The sequence below is a fragment of the Myotis davidii genome, unplaced genomic scaffold (genome assembly GCF_000327345.1).
Source record: "Myotis davidii unplaced genomic scaffold, ASM32734v1 scaffold1115, whole genome shotgun sequence".
Classification (NCBI taxonomy): domain Eukaryota; kingdom Metazoa; phylum Chordata; class Mammalia; order Chiroptera; family Vespertilionidae; genus Myotis; species Myotis davidii.
The window spans coordinates 294,616-312,128 of NW_006287910.1; the positions used below are offsets into that span (position 1 = coordinate 294,616).

Sequence of the window (17,513 nt, forward strand, 5' to 3'; positions counted from 1 at the left end):
AAAAAATTTGGCTCTCAAAAGAAATTTCAATCGTCGTACTGTTGATATTTGGCTCTGTTGACTAATGAGTTTGCCGACCACTGGAATAGACCAAAAGAATAGAAAGAGTATAGGTTCTGGAATCAAAGCACTTGGGTTCACATTCAACCTCCACCAGCTAGAAGCTGTCTGACTTTTGGAAAATCATTTAAACTCTCTGAAACTCAGTTTTTTCATCTGTAAAATGGGGATGATATTAACCCCTACCTCACTGAATTGAGAGAGAGAAATGAATTAATGCCCTTGTGTTCATTAGGATGTGTGCTTGGGTGCTAATAATAAAAATTGGGTGCCAGTTTTATTTGGGGATTAGTGCTCTTTGGTGCCACCTGAATAAAAGTGAGGATTTTGTTAGTAAGGAAGAAGGAAATGAAAGTTGTGTAGGTCCCTAGCAAATGGTTTCTGTCGTGGCTGGTAATGTGTTCTGGACATAGTACCTAGTGCAGAGGAAGTACTGGAAGATGGTAGTTACTGGGAGCAGTCTTGGTCATGAACTGTGTCACAGGGGATCTGAAGTTTGGACTGGGATCTACTTGGTTGCAAGGCAATTAGCGAAGAAAGACTGTCAGGTCCCTTGGAATCACCCAGTCAAGGCAGTACTCACTGTTTGCCTGCCAGAGCCCTCTTTGCATGACACACAGGGCATGCTTACTAGATATTTTGTGGTGGAATGAATGAATGAACCCTTGACCCCATTGGGCTGTAGCCCCACTTCTGACCCCAATTTAGAATCTCTGTCCCTATAACCTCCAAGTGACCTCAGAGTGGCTTTGGTTGAGCCCCAGTTGCAATGCACAGTTCTATCCTTCCCACGGTGCACAGCAGCAAAATCTCATATTAGATTTCATTTCCAGCATTTCTTGGCCTGCACTTCGGAATATGCGAGGCTTTATGCACTCCGCCCTTTTGTGTGCCAGCGTCTGTCTCCCTCTCCGTCTGTCTCCCTCTCCACCCGCTAAAGGTGCTAATCCAGCAGCTCACCGTAAATGGTGTGAATTTCTTCCAACTGCCATGGTCATGTTTCTTAATCAATAGCCTGCCTTGTCAGCACCAAGTAAACACAGCTTCGGTTTGAGAGGGAAGAAGCCACTGCTGCAATGCACGCACGGAAGGAGTCCTTTCTTTCCTACATTAATTAGGCCGGTGAGTCAACAAATAATAGCAGTGCTTTGAGTAATGACTGTGTGCCAGGCACTGCTCTAAGCACTACACACATGCATTGACTCATTTAATCCTTACACTCTTCCAAGGTGCTGTGACTGTCTCTATTTTATACGCGAGGGAACCAGAGAGCAGGCTGGTTACTAGTAATAGTTATTGAATGTTATCATGAGTCAGGCACTTGCCTAGGGGCTGAAGATGTTGTAGTGAATAAGACACATATGAATTTCTGTCTCAGGGCACTTGGAGTCTAATGGAGGATGTGGACAACATGCACACAGCTAAATTAACGGAGTCATTTCAAATATGTTTTAATTAGGGCTACTTTTGCCTGCAAGTATCAGATAACCCAATTGCAGTGGTGTAAGCCCTAGAGATTTATTTTAGTCCCGAGAACAACAGATGGTAAGAGATGCTGGTGCTGATTCTATGACTCAAGAAGCCGACATTTGCATGGTCTTTCGCTCATGGCCCTAGAGTGGCTGAATAGCTCTAGTCAGCACCCCTGTATCAGTGAGGTGGAAGAGGGGGTGGAGACAGCACCGGCATCTCTTATTGACCAGATCTGGGGCAGATGGCCACCTTGGCCTGATGGTCACTAAGGAGAAATCAAACAGGACTCTGGGAGAGACGGCTCCTGTATGTATGTAGGGTGGTCAGGGGAGGTGACATTTGAACAGAGACCCAATGACAAGGGGCCAGCCCTGCAAATATTTGGGGACAGAGTATTCCACAGGGAGAACATCACAAAACAAAGAGTCTCTCCTGCAGAAACAAGCAGGGTGAGATCTTGGAAGAGAGAGAAGTTCAGAGTGGATGGAGCATGAGAGTAATGAGCAAACAAATTAACGGCTAAGGAGGAAGGGAGCTGGACTGTGCAGGGTCTTTTAGGTCCTCAAAGGGGTTTGGATCTTAGTCCACGTGTGAGGAAAAGCTACTGGAGGCTTTTAATCAGGGGAGGGAAATAATCTGATTCATGTCTTGAAAGGAATTATTGGGGCAGAAGAACGGTTGTGAGAGTCACAAGACTTAAGGAGACTTAATTCTAGGCGATGGTATAGTTTTCCCAAGCTCCTTTTTCTTGGGTTTACTTTTTTCTGCCTCTTGGACCACCTCCCCCACCCCTTTTTGTTTCACGGCAGCTCCTTAAGATCTGAACTGTGCCCTGCTCTCTTCCGTGCCCCAGTGCCCCAGTACCCAGCGCAGGCCAGGCATGGTGGCAGGACTTGGTAAACATCACCAGAGCCGAACTGGACAAAGGCGAGTGCTTACTCCAGGGTTCCCAAACTTCAATCTCTCACATTCCACTCTCATGTTTTTTGGCCAGATCAGTGGCTCATAACCAAGTGAGTTTGCTTCCCAGGGGAGCATTTGGTAATGTCTGGAGATATTTTTGGTCATCACAACCAGAGGGAGTGTGGGGGATGCTTCTGGCATCTAGTAGGTGGGGACCAGAGATGCTGCTAAACACCCTACATAGCACAGGACAGCTCCACGCAAAACTGAATTATCTGCCCCCAAATGCCACTAGGATTGAGTTTGAGAGGACCTGGACTAGATCTATATTCCTGTTCTAGCATTCCCTTAATATTGCCCTTTAAATTAATTCACTCTTTAAATTTAAAAAAGTTTAGGAAAACCATATATCACTGCCATAAATAAGAAACCAGTGCCCTAAGTAGAAAATTATTGGATCCCAGTTGGCATGACTCAGTGGTTGAGCGTCAACCTCTGAACCAGGAGGTCACAGTTTGATTCCCGGTCAGGGCACATGCCTGGGTTGTGGTCTCGATCCCCACTGGGGGGCATGCTGGAGGCAGCAATCAATGATTCTCTCTCATCCTTGATATTTCTATCTCTCTCTCCCCTCTCTTCCTCTCTGAAATCAATAAAAATAAACAATAATTGGAAAGATAAACACTCAGAAAACAAAGCTGATCACATTCTAGCTGGATGTTGTTCCTCGTTCAAAGCTGAGTTTCCCTTCGTTGAAAAGGGAGTTAGGTCAATGACATGAAAGACGAAGAAAGACTGAGGAACTATTCAGATTAAATCAGACTGGAGCAAAATGGCAGATCATCGCAGTGGAGTTCTGGAGTGGCACCAGGACTAGAAAATCCCTGCAGTGACTTCAGTGGGACAGTTGGCAAACTTGGAATATTGCATAGTGCATATGAGAAATTGGCATGGTATCAATAGGAAATTTTCTGAATTTAGCAACTGTATAACAGTTATGTAAGGAAACATCCTTGTTCTTGGGAGATTCATGAAATATTTAGGAATAAAAGATCCTGATATAGGTCAACTTATTCTGAAATGCTTTTTTAAAAAGTGTATTTGTGCATTTATATGCATGTGCCTATATTGTGTATATGTGTGTGTATACACATGCACTTATTCACATACACAGACACAACACATGCATATAACACACAAAGAAAGCAGACATGGTAGAATCTAGGTTAAGAGCATGAGAGTTTATTGTGCTGTTCCTGCAACTTTCTTGCAGGTCTGGATTCTTGCAAAATAAAAATTAACAGCAAGAAGGCAAATAAAAGACCTTTCCGGAGTGTAGTATCTCTACAATCACGAAAGCCTTGAATTTTTTGGAAGCTCAGGAGGGCTTCAAATACTAGTTTCTAATGAGTTCGACGCTTCATAGTTTGCTCCCAGAGTAGGTAAGAAAAATTAATATGTCTATTAAGTGGAAAAACATCTTCCATGCCATCCCATTTATGCTGACAAGACAGCTAAATTGACTCCCGAATGATTCGAGAATTACTTTGCCCGGATGTTCTATTGCTGTAACATCACGTATCTGTCGAGCTGTACTTATGTAAAGCCACGAGGGAATGAATATATTCCAGTCAGTGTGCCTGAGGCTGGATGCTCTTTACTGATAATAAAAAGAAATATTTTCTTTCAAAAAAGATTAGCAAGTCGTAGGGAAATAGAGAGTAGCACCAACAGGAGACTTTCTCAGCGGGAGGACTGAGAGCAAGTTGAAAGACGGATGATTTTCTCCCTCTGTGATTCACTATTTTCGGCCAAGGGTCAGTCCACCCAAGAAGCTCAGTCGTGGGTGTTTCTCTTCAGTCTGTGAAAGTCCTAGAGCCCTAAGACTCAGCTTTCTCGGCTGCAAAAATGGAGATAACACACCAAAAGCCAGGTGCCAATTTGGGGGTGGGCCATCCTACCCTTTGAAGTCTCTAGATTATAGGAACCTGATTGCCACTCCCACCCGCATTCCAAGTCCTAGGGAAATTCCAATGTCCTTGCAAAGATGTCATTTGATTCGTGGAGCCTGACATTCTCACGGTCACCTGGGCCTTGACTTCCTCCTTCCTCTGCCCACTTCTCTGTCTCCCTCTGGCTCTTGTGGCAATGCATTTGTCTTCACTCTGCAGGCATTCAGGCCGCTGTCTGTGTATGCATGTGAGTGTCTGTGAGTCTGAGATGTGTCTGTAAATGGTTCTGTCTCAGTCTGTGTGTATTGCTGTGCCTGTCTGTGCTGGGTGTGTCTTTGATTTTATGTGCCTCTGTGAATTTATATGTGTCTGTGTCTGTCTATTCTCTGGGTGTGTTTGTGTGTGTCTTTGTGTGTTTGGCTCATACAGACATGCATGTACAGACACACACAGACATATACTCAGATACACACAGACACACAAATGCATGCACAGGAAGACACACACACAGACACATACTCAGATACTCAGAGACACACACATGCATGTACAGACAGATATACATGCACAGAGACACACAGAGGCATAAACAGGCATACACACACACAGACACACACATAGACATGCACTCACATGCACAGACACACATAGACACAGACACACATATAGATACATACAGACACACCATATCTGAGTATGTGGTAGACTATACAAGTTTCTGGGGGTCCGGAAGGAGTTTTCAATGCAAACACCTTATAAGTGAGCATTAAGTATCTTCCTTCAAGATCCCCTGAGTGTCTTTCCCTTCCTCCCTTCTTTTACTCTCCCCACCCCAAATATTCTTCTTACTTTTTTTCTTATCAGAACAACTCATTTCTTCTAAATTCATTTCATACTCTGCTCTGGGCGTTGCATTGCATGTCTCCTCCCTCATGAATGTGCTGTGCCCTCCAATCTGGTCTCTTCCTCTCTCAGGTCCTGCCAGGGGAAAAGAACAGCATAGAGGTTAATTTCTCCACTGATATGAATAATGCCACACACATGCACACAACCTTAAAATATGAGCCTGGTGTCTCAGTCTACTTGGGCTGTTATCACAAAAATGCCATAGAGTAGGTAGCTTATAAAACAAACATTGATTTCTCACATTTCTAGAGGTTGGGAAGTCCAAGGTCATGGCGCTGGCAGATTTGGTATCTGGTGATAGCCTACTTCTTGGTTTCTTGATGGTTGTCTATTCACTGTTTCCACCCATGACAGAATGGGGTGAGAGAGCTCTCTGAGGTCTCTTTTACAAGGGCACTAATCCTATTTGTAAGGGCTCCATCCTCATGATCCAGTCACCTCCCAAAGGTCTCCCATCCAAATATCATCACATTCAATACTAGGTTCCAACATATCAATTTGGTAGTGGGGGAGGAACACAATCATTTTGAACATAGCACATGATTACACTCCATTTCATTATTACCATTTAGGGTTGTATTGGTGGTGCTGCTGATGGGTTCATTCATCTCTCCCTGGTAGGATTATTGGGAGGACCACGTGAATATGGTGGTAGTAGATGTGGTGGTGGCAGTGTACACTGTGGATTTAGGATTCTAATCTAAGTCAACATACAACCTAATAGGTATTCATAATAATTTGTGCCACAGGTCCCCATTCTTTGGGTCTCAACCTCAGTGTCATCACCTTAGAAATGCTTTTCCAGGCCTCCTCATTGATTTCCTTCAGGGCATTTGTCACAGTTCACAGTTATTTTGTTTATCTTTTGTGCCTTATGTTTGGTCTGTTCTCCTCCCTTAGATAGTAAGCTCTCTGAAGACAGGGACCAGGCCTTATGTTTGCCATTATAGCCCCAGAGCCCAGTGCAGAACTTAATAAGCATAAGCACTTGTTGTTGAGTGAAACTCCCCTCATATTCTTTCCCCAAGAACTGGATAGCTCTTAAGAGCCTTACTTCTTATACCAGTTTTTATTTTTAATTAAATGTATTGGCGTAACAATGATTGACAATTTTACTGGTTTTGGAATGGATGGTTTCTAGGTTGCTCCTAGAAAACCCTATCAGCAATAACCAGAAAAATTCAGCACCTCACTTTTTAAGACTTTTTATTTTAAAACTAGAGGCCTGGCACATGAAATTTGTGCGTGGGTACGGTCCCTAGGCCTGGCCTGTGATTACGGCCATCTTCCCCAGCTGCCTGCAGCCAGCCCTGCCCCCCACCGCCACCCACTCTGGGTTCCCCATTTACCATAGGGCGATCGGTAGGGGAAGGGACCGAGAGGTTGGCTGTTCCTGCCCGCTTGCTGGCCCTGCCCCCAATGCAGGTGGCCATCAGGTGATCGGAGCCTGCTGACTGGGGAGAGGGACCAAGAGGTGGTCAGTGTGCCTCATAGTGACTGGCCCAGCGGTCGTTCTGCCTTTAAGGTCAATTTGCATATTACCCTTTTATTACATAGGATGATTTTAAACTTTCAGCAAAGTATTTCCATATACTCTTCACCCAGCACCTCCCAATGTTAGCATCTTCTATAATGATAGCAAGACTAAGAAATTAACATGGATACAACATTAACTAACCCATGGACTTCAGATTTCACCAGTGTTTTCCCCTAATATTGTTTTCTATGCAAGGTCCCTCTTCGTTATCATATCTCCTTGTTCTCCTCCAATTTGTGACAACTCCTCAGTTTTCCCTTGTATTTCATGACAGTGACACTTAAAAAAATTCTGGTCAGGTATTTTTAGAATGTCCCTCAGTTTTGGTTTGTCTGATGTTTTCTTCTGATGTGACAGGGGGTCTGGGGAACGGCACCACAGGGGTGAAGTGCCCTCCTCATTGAATTGTGTCAGGGGTTCATAGCAACCTGGCTTATTACTACTGACATTAACCACAATCACTTGATTAGTGTGGTGTCTACAATTAATATGGAATCATGGGTATTTATTTTATTCTGTGGCTTTTAATCCAAGTGTCATTGTTTTGTTGCTCAAACTATTCCAGCTTTGGCCATTGAAAGGTCTTTATTGTTAACTCCTAAATGTTTTCAACAAGCCCCAACTTTTTTTTTTTTTTAGCAATTCCCTATTTTCTGGTTCAAGGTCCATCTTATATTTTTCCTGCCTCAGGTCTGTAATCAACCACTTCTATAAGGAGCCCTGGTTCCTTTTATTGGAGAATGGTGTTTAGAAACCAAGATCTGGGTGGTAATTGTGCTCATTGCTACTGGGCAATCCTTGCTTCTAGGCCCTCTCAGTGTTCAGAGCTTGGAAATATATTCTGTATACCAATCCATGCATACACACACATTTAGTATATTTATATTTGTATCTATCTATTTAAGAAAATTTTTATTTTTCATACTAAATACTACTGATTTCAATTCATCACCATAGGGTAATACTTGCCTCCCTCTTTATTTATAACTTTCCTTATTTATAACTGTTTGTTTTTTAATTGAAGGGCTGATCTTTAAATCTTGATAAATTGTAAAATGTTTCTGTCTCATCCTTCCTCCCTGGAAATGGCTGACATGAGAACACAGCATTACTAAACGTTGCAGTCAGAAGCTAGACGAAAGAGAACCCAGCAGATTGCATGGTCTATCTTAGTGCAAAAAAGCACTAATTACACACTTTATATTTTATCGGCAGTAGGGTGCATGAGGGTCAGCCCAGACTCTGGAATGTGAGCTCATTGTTCCAGCCAAATGAGTCAGTTGAGATGGGAATGCAAATTTATTTGAGCAGTTGAGTATCAACATGGTTCTGAAAAAGAAAAAAAAGTTTGCCTCTTTTCTTCTCCAGCCCCCTGCATAAAACTCACCCAGTGGTCCTCTTACTTGGACTACTGTCTTTGCTCCTAGGAACACCTTGTCTCTTGCTGGCTCTGCCCTCTTTTCTCCTCATTGATTTTTCTTCCCTCCCCTCCCAACATCCATCTTTATTTCCCTTTCATAGACGCTATGAATTTTCACCAAACAGCAGGTCTTAGCAGAAACCTTTCATGGCTGCTCTTCAGTCTTTTTTTTTTTTTTAATCAGAAAAGCCAAGGTTACATTTTCCTTTATTTTGTTGTCTGAGGTTTGGTTCCCTGTTCCTGGGGGAATTTTCTGTTCTTCCGTCCTTTCATAACAGCTTAGAGTTTTTCTGCATGAAACCTCAAGGAATGCTTTACTGAAAACCAAAATTTTGCCCACCACACTCCGGATGTGTGAAAAATAAGTTAGGAAGGGTAAGAGTTGCTCACTCTGATGGCGCATGAAACATTTATTATTTGAAACTCAAAAGCCTGACTCCTTTAGCTCCTTCTGGGAAGAAAGAAATAAGCCGGTTCCAGGTATTATTCCTTGAAGTGTTATCAATGAGTCCAGAAGCCCACAGACCTGTTTGACTGGGATCCTGCCACTCCCAGAGCCAGGGGTGGGGGCCACTCTCGCAGTGGCCTGGACTGACCAGGAATGAACTCAGAATGCCCCAGGGCGAGATGATGTCAAGTCAGGGAGAGGGGGAGCCTCAGGAGAGCTCATATTTTCTTAGCTGCATCCAGGAAGCCTAGATGAGAAGGTCTTGGCAGACACAACTTCCTGAGGAGCCAACTGGCCAGCTTCTGGGGGGCACTAGGGGTATTAAATCGTTGTGGGCACTGAACCATCAGCGAGACAATGAAGAACTCATTTCAAGAATTCCAAGAATACTATCCTTTCTTGGAAGGAATCCTTAGCAAAGTCACCTAGGGCTTGTTGGAAAGGGATGAAGAATGCGGTGATTAATAATGATAGCAATGGGGACATGCTGAGTGTAGTGGTAGCAATAATAATAATAATAATAATAAGCAGACAATGATGGCAATCATAACAGTTATGAAGGTGGCTGGACTTTAATTCAGTTCTTCCTTATAAGCAGGGCAGTATGTATAAGTTTACTGTATACATTGTGTCTCACTGAATTCTCACAACAATTGTGTGAGGAAGTACTTTCATTTGTCCCATTTTACATCTAAGAAACTGAGGATTGGGAGGGTGTAAGTATGGTGCTTGGGGTCACAGAGCTACAAAGTGGTGAAGGCTAGATTAAAATTCTCCACCTGCTCTCTGAAATACTTTGCTATGTGGTCTTCTTGGGAGGGTCTGTCTTGTGAGCTGTAGGGTTTTGGTTTTGATGAGCTGGTTGGTATTCAGGTAGCTATGACTTATGCATTAGCACAAGTGCCCACAATGCTAGTCAGATGGTCCAGAGGCAGGAACTCAAGGCCCTGCCCTCCACAGGGCTGCAGTCTAATGATGGAGGCGCATGCAAGGCCATTTGCAGGACAGTACTGTGGGGAATGGTCACAGAACCAAGGATGGGGTCATCAAAGTGAGTCCAAAGATTCAGCCAGTGTTTGGAGCTAGAGTGGCAGGAATGGAGGGAAGGTATACTACGCAGTGTATACAAGCTTGAGCCAAAGCATGGAGGTATGAAATAACTCCATGGGCCTAGAGGTATGAAACTAGAATGACAAGCACTTGAGTGTGGCTGGAAGATAAGGTTGTAGGTGAAGGGGGAGACAAGAGCTATCACTGGAGAGATAAGCAGGGGCCTTGTGTGAACCAGCTAAGCCCAGTGTTTAAAAATGTGGGCTCACTGGCTGGCGTGGCTCAGCAGTTGAGCATAATCCCATGAACCAGGAGGTCATGGTTTGATGCGTGGGCTTGGTCCCCAGTGGGTGGTGTGTGTAGGAGACAGTCGATCAATGATTCTGCCTCATCATTGATGTTTCTGTCTCTCTCTCCCTCTCTCTTCCTCTCTGAAATCAATTACACACACATACACATATATACACATACTAGAGGTACCACCTTTGCTGCCGGCACCACCTTCACTCTGGCCCGGAGCCGCTTTTCTGCCTTCCCACGCTGCCCAGAGGCCCGGAGCGGCTGGGGCAGTCTGGAATGCCTGCGCCATCGCCATGGTGATGACCAACCATCTGGCCCCGCCCCTGGCCGCTTGGCTGCCCGTGTATGCAAATTAACCCACCATCTTTGTTGGGTTAATTTGCATACTCCTGATTGGCTGGTGGGTGGCATGAAGGTATAGTCAATTTGCATCTTTCTGGGTTTTTTTGTTGTTTTTTTTTTATTGCTTAAAGTATTACAAAGGGTATTACGATGGTCTCTATTATCCATGAATGAGTGAGATCATGTGGTATTTTTCCTTCATTGACTGGCTTATTTCATGTAGCATAATGCTCTCCAGTTCCATCCATGCCGTTGCAAATGGTAAGAGTTCTTTCCTTTTTAGAGCAGCATAGTATTCCATCGTGTAGATGTACCACAGTTTTCTAACCCATTCATCTACTGATCTTTCTGTTTTATTAGAGTGTGTGTGTGTACATGTATGTGTGTGTGTGTGTGTGTGTGTGTGTGTGTATGTAAATTTTTTTTTTTAAAGAATGTGGACTCTAGATCGGGGTCCTCAAATTACTGCCTGTGGGCCACATGCAAATACAAATATTGTATTTGTTCCCGTTTTGTTTTTTTACTTCAAAATAAGATACGTGCAGTATGCATAGGAATTTGTGTATAGTTTTTTTTTAAACTACAGTCCGGCCCTCCCACGGCCTGAGGGACAGTGACCTGGCGCCCTGTTTAAAACGTTTGAGGGCCGAAACTGGTTTGGCTCAGTGGATAGAGCGTCGGCCTGCGGACTGAGGGGGCCCAGGTTCGATTCCGGTCAAGGGCATGTACCTGGGTTGCGGGCACATCCCCAGTGGGAGATGTGCAGGAGGCAGCTGATCGATGTTTCTCTCCCATCGATGTTTCTAACTATCTCTCTCCCTTCCTCTCTGTAAAAAATCAATAAAAAAAATATATTAAAAAAAAAGTTTGAGGACCCCTGCTCTAGATACAGAAGGACCTGGGGGTGAATTCCAGTACATCCACATACTAGCTGTGTGACCATGGTTTCAATTTTCATATTTGGAAAACAGAGACAAATGATACTTTGAATGCTAGAATGAGGAAACGGAGGCTCAGAGAGCCTAAGTACCTGGTCTTGGGTCACAGAGTTGATGAAGGAGTTTGCCAGGATGCAAGTCCACTATCTCTCACACATCCAGCTTTATGAAGCTCCTTGCTTAATTTCACAGGTTCCAGATCACCTAACCATGTTTGCATGTCTGCACCTGTCCTTCCCACCCTATGTGGACATCAAGGAGAGGGACCCTGTTCTACTCTACCATCACATGGTGCCCCAATAGTAAGCAAGAGTCTCAGGCTTGCCAGTAAATCAGGAGTCCCCAAACTGTAGGGGTCTGGGCCCCATCCAGACATATTGAACCAGAATCTTCAGGACTGCAGCCTGAGCTTTCTCTCTTGTCAATCTGGGGTTTTGAACCATAGCAGAAAAGTGTTTCTTGAGTGAATAAATGAGCAAATCAACATACTTTATGTACTAACAGGGATAGGCTAATGGGTGCTATGATAACCATCCACCCCCAACTCTTAGTGGCTTAAAACAATAAAGGTTTGGGTTTTGTGCTCATATAATAAGTTCACAATGGACTGACTGGGGATTCTGCTTAACCGAGTAGTGGCCCAGAAGTGACACACACTCTCTCCATTCACATACTCTTTGGCTAGGACTAGTCACATGACCCCACCTAAGTGGACCACAAGTACAATACTGAATGTGTCCAGAAGGTGGGAAGCCAGAGGTCATGGGCAAACAGCACAGATGACTGGCAGACTTTATGGAGCTTGCATCATTAACTTCAATTTCACTTCCAAGTGAGACCCAAGAAGCTTGCTCAAAGCCAGAAAACAAATATGAAGGTGGATTTGAGCTCTTTTTCTATTCCCCTTCCGCCCCTTCTCCCCCGCCCCCACCCTGGCTAAAGGCCATATATATATATATATATATATTTTAATGTAAGGAGGCTGGATGGTATATAGCATTAAAATTAGTGGCTAAAAGTTTGGGATCTGGATTGCCTCCAGACCTTCAGCTCTGCCATGTACCAGATGTGTGAACTGAGCAAGTGGAACCACACAGTGCTCATCAAAGAAATGGTCAAAAGAGGGGAGGGGCTAAGAAAGAATGTGTTTTCATGAATGAAGTGTTTAAAGCCAGGCAGGGATTACCTGAATGGTATTGATATTGGTGGGAGTATGTGGAATGTGTGTGTGTGTGGTGGGGGCGGGAGGGGGGGGCAGGGTGAAGGGTAGATGTGGAAGGTGGCCCAGGATTTTGGGTGTCTCCTGACATAGCCAGGGAAGATACATGCCTGTTCCCCATAAGTTGCCCCCTTCCTCCCTGCACCAGTGTGAGTGTTTGGACTGCAGGGAACAGAGAGGCCAACTCAAGTTGGTTTAACCACATGCACCAGCTCAGGGAAGGGGACATCCGGGCCTCGTACGTCTAGGGTCAGTCCAGCAGCTGCTGGTGTTAAGAACTCAGGGTCCTTTGGTTTCTCTGCTCTGCTCTGTGCCACCCAGGCCCTATCTTATCCCACAGTTGTGGAAAGAGCCATTGGTGGCAACTGAGGTCCGAGTCAGGCAAGGAGAGTGGGCTGGCTTCCTCAGGTCTCTCTTACAGCAGAGAAGGTTCCCCTGGCCACTAATCTTAGCAAGACTCTCGCCAAGTCTCATTGGCTCCAATGGGCTTTGCCTGTGAAGGATCAGCGTTCTCGGTGGAAATGCTAGCTGGTTTGGGCAGAAAGGAGAATGTAATAAAGGAAGCTGGATATCCCACAGAATCATTGGTGGGCTGGAGGAAGGAACTTGAGGCTAAGCTTCTAGGAAAAATGCCCCAAACCACACTGCAGGCCTGGCCCCATGAGCGAGCTGCCACCCCCCCAAGTCTGCTCTCACTACAGTCACCACTGCCATCAGCACCGGTGCAGCTCTCCATCCGGAGTTCCACTCTGCACCACCATCCCCAGAGCTGGCTGCTGTCGCCACCAGTCACATCAACAGAACCCAGGCGCAGCCTCACGTGGCACCTGTGGCTGGCAGAGCCTACATCATCTCCCAGTCCTAGTTGCAAGGTAGGCAGGAGATCGGCAGCCGAATTTCTGCTCCAGGGTGCTGGGACCTTATAATGTCTGATTTTCTCAAATCAAACATTGGCTAGAGATATGACAGCTGGGTCATCCTCGACCAAGCACCAGTGGGGCAGAGGTGTCAGGATTCCATAATGAGCTTGGATTGGCCAACAGGGCAGAATGGGTATGCAGGGACCAATAGCATTCAACACATCCCTCTTCTGCCTCCAGTTGGGTTCTCTCCTCTCTCCTCATATGCTCAGGGGACATACATCTCTGAGATGCCTCTAGAGGCCCCACCACCCTCTTGTCTTCCCAGCCGCCAACACTTCTCCTTGCTGATCCATGCCATCCCTCTCTCTGGAATGTTCTCCCCTCTCCTCCTAGTGCACTCTAATGCATCCTTCAGAACTTAGTTCAAACAAGTACTTTCCTACTTTTCCACCCAGACTATTTTTTGGGGGGTGGGGGGGTCAGGGAGTCATTTGCTGTTCCTTTTTATCCTATTTATCACATAACATTTCAACGTTTATAGGTTCAATTATTTAATTAACACCTCTCTCTCCTTCTAGGCCATAAATGTGATGAGAGCATGGACCATGATCTGTCTTACTCATAGCTACTCAAGCAATAACTGGCACTTAAGTACTTAATGTGTTTTTAATGAATGAGTGAGCATTAAATGAATCCATTTTCGGCATGTATAAAATTCCTCTTGGATCAACAGATATTTAAATAGCGCTTTTAGGGAACTGTCCATTAAGCCTTTACAGGTGTGCATATTAGAATCACCTCAGCTGTTTTGTGTGTGTGTGTGTGTGTGTGTGTGTGTGTGTGTGTGTGTGTTTGTCAAACGATAATGTCTTCAATGGATCCTGTTACAGCCACCCCGTGCATGGTGAGAATCACTTCCACAGCAACACACTGCCATTGATGGGAACGTGTGGTGTGCCTTGTGTCAGGGCAGAAACCTCACTTTGGGGTTCCATGGCTGTGGGTGATGGCAGCTTCAGTTCCTGTAAAAACCTCCCCCCCAATCATATCACGATGGTTATATTAACTCCCAGCCTCACCAAAATCCTCTGAGAAGTTTCAGCTTTTTTAATTTTTTTTCCAACAACTTAAAAATATTTGGGTGAGTTTTTCTATACAAGGGGAGCCTTTTTAAAAACCAGCTGCTAGTCTTCCAGGAAACTGGGAAGAGCTGGAGAAGAGACTATTCTCTTTTCATGATAAGGAGGAAGAACAGGAGTAATTTTGTCCATTAAAGAGCATTTATTATTTCCAGAGTGCTAGAAACTAATTTTCTCCCTATGCCTGAGCAGATAAGGCCACATCCCTCCAAACTGATTTGGAGTTTATGTTGAGAGATGAGGAACGAATGAAATATCACAGACATCCCCAGGGTACTAATAGCTATAATTTACTGAGAGCTTAACCTGCGCAAGGCACTTTCGTACATGCTTCACAAATATTAACTTGGTTAATCCTCCCCACAACCCATGTACATCCTTTTTAAAAAAAATGGAACTCTCTATATCATATGAAAAGTGGAGTAGTCAGAAATAGGATAAATTATTTTGAATTTAGAAACCCCTTATTTATTTTTAATTGATTTTTTAGAGAAAGAGAGAGGAAAGAAGAGGGATAGAAACATTGATGAGAGAGAAACATCTATCAGCTGCCTCCTGCACATCCCCTGCTGGGGATTAAGCCTGCAATCTGGGCATGTGCCCTGACTGAAAATTGATCCAGTGACCTCTTAATTCATGTGTGGACACTCAGCCACTGAGCCACTGGGCTTATGCCCTTATTTTAGATGAGAATATTGAGGCCTGTTCTACCTGGAGGAAAATATACAGTATTTCAGACTGGAGTCCTGAACTCAGGGGATTTTTAGGTTTTCAGTTTCATGAAGACATAAGTTTTAGGGAGCAGGGAAGAACCTTGTTGGTCACTGAGGTCAAAGTACGTGTTTTGGGGTATAGCTTGACTTGAAGTGTAACCCCAGCCCTCCCACTTACCAACTGTGTACCCTTGGCAAGTTCTCTCCCCTCTTAGTTCCTTGATTTTCTTAACTTTAAAATGGGTGCAATTATACCATCCACGTGGGGCTGTTGGGAGGACTAAATGAGTTAGTGACTGTATAGCACCTGGAGTAGTATTTGACACCTTGCTGCCGCTTATCGGATGTGATTTCCCTTCCTTTCTCACTTCCTCGATCGGGTGGCTTGAGTGATGCTGGCCCATGGAGGGACACCTATGACCTTTGAGAGTGGCATTGTTTCTGGAGGGAGTGGACAGGCTTGCAGGGTGGGAAGCCAACTTTTGTTGACATCGATGTGACTGTCAGGTGGGCTGAGTAAGGCCCTGATGGTGAAGGGATAGCTAGAACCTCCAAGGCTCTTGATTTTACAACAGCTTGTTGGCCCAGCCCAACTAGCTCATGCTAGCTAGCTCCTGGGACTTTAGTGCAAGGCAGTAAGTAGTTAGCTCTGAATTCAGACGCAAGTGCAAATCCTGTCTCATTACAGAAACATAGGTCAGTTTCTTCATCTCCCTGAGTCTCCATTTTCCTATGACTTAACTTGGAAGACTACTGGTAGTGACCTTGAAATGCCCTCAATAAATGCTAGTTCCTCTTCTTTAGAAACAATGACAATAATAGTATTTGTGGGGAATATGTTCCAAGACCCCCAGTGGATGCCTTATACCTGGGATAGTACTGAACTCTTACCTATACTATGGTTTTTTTTCCTATACATACATACAATGAAAAAAGGGTTACTTGAACACAAGCACTATGACCCTAAGGCATTTGATGAGATAAGAGAGGCAGCTACTGAGTGACTAACAGAAGGAGAGCACACAAAGCAAGGATAGCTGGACCGAGGGATGATTCATGTCCCGGTCTGGACAGACGGAAGGCTTGAGATTTCATCACACGAGTCAGAATGGCCTGCACTTTAAAACTTATGAACTATTTCTGGAATTTTCCATTTAATATTTTTGGACTGTGGTTGACCACAGGTGACTGAAGCGGCAGAGAGCGAAATCCTGGATATGGGAAACTACTGTTTATAATGTTACGATTTTACCCTTAAGAAGTAGTCATATGGTTCTCTATGCCCCCTAATATCACATACATTCTGGTTCTATGTCCTGTGTCCCATAGAACTACTATGCTCTCTACCATCACCAAAATGCCACTGGTCTGGAGAGGCGATAGAACGAAATATATTCAGATCGTTTTCAGGGCGCGGTACAGGGCCTGGAACAGGGAGGCCTTTAGGAAGGTTGTGTAATTTGGGAGAAGTGTTTTCCTGACAGCAGCTCCAAAAAACCAGAGGGACTGTAGCAACTAATCGCCTAGGGCTCTCACCTGGGTGAACCTTGGGAGGGAAGTAAAGACTGGTGCTGAGACTAATGTTCTCAGCGGAAGGGGGGCAGGGCCAGGGCCTGTGGGGGCTTGTCATGGAGGGGGAACTGGGGCTTTGGCTTGGGAGTCAGACAACCCCAGATGCCAATTCCTACCTTGTGTCCTGGAGCTAGTGACTTAACCTTGCCAGGCCTCCATTTCTTCCTCTCTGGAATGGGGAGTATGGTAATACCCATTTCTTGCGGGCTGCTGCGAGGACCCGATGGGAGTTGTAAAAGCACTGGGCACACATATGCCCTGGAGACCAGCTGCTGGGATTATTGTCACTGAGGCCAGAGCCTTTGCAAAGGCTCCCAGATCCAGGGCTCCAGGCGCGCGCATGCGCACGCGCACCGGCCAGGTGAGAGGGTGGCGGCCGCCTGTCTCGCACCTGGCTTTTAACCCTTTACCTGCACGGCGGTGGGAGGAATAAGTGTAACGACTGGGACGCAGGGTGCCAAGCACCGCTAGGCCAGACCCCGAAGCCGGGGGCAGGTTATAGGGAGCGCGCTGCGTCTATTCCAGGCTCCGGTCCGCGCGCGCCGGCTGCGGGAGGGCGGGGAAGCGCCGGGGAGCCCGAGGGGAGCGAAGTCTCGCGAGATAGCGCGCGGCGGTGGTAGCGGCGGCGGTAGCAGCGGCAGCGGCCGGGGAGGTGAGCTGCGGGCGGTAGTGGCGACC

At 45.4% G+C, this 17,513-nt stretch overlaps 1 protein-coding gene across 3 annotated transcripts in view; it reads left to right on the forward strand.

The window, feature by feature from the left end:
* Window positions 1-17,429: 17,429 nt before the first annotated feature.
* MKL2 (MKL/myocardin-like 2) overlaps window positions 17,430-17,513 on the forward strand; it is a 205,780-nt gene continuing 205,696 nt past the window's right edge. For all 3 annotated transcript variants that reach the window (XR_435455.2, XM_006759669.2, XM_006759670.2), the window contains exon 1: window positions 17,430-17,487. The gene's annotated coding sequence lies outside the window, so the exon portion shown is untranslated. The remainder of the gene's footprint in view (window positions 17,488-17,513) is intronic.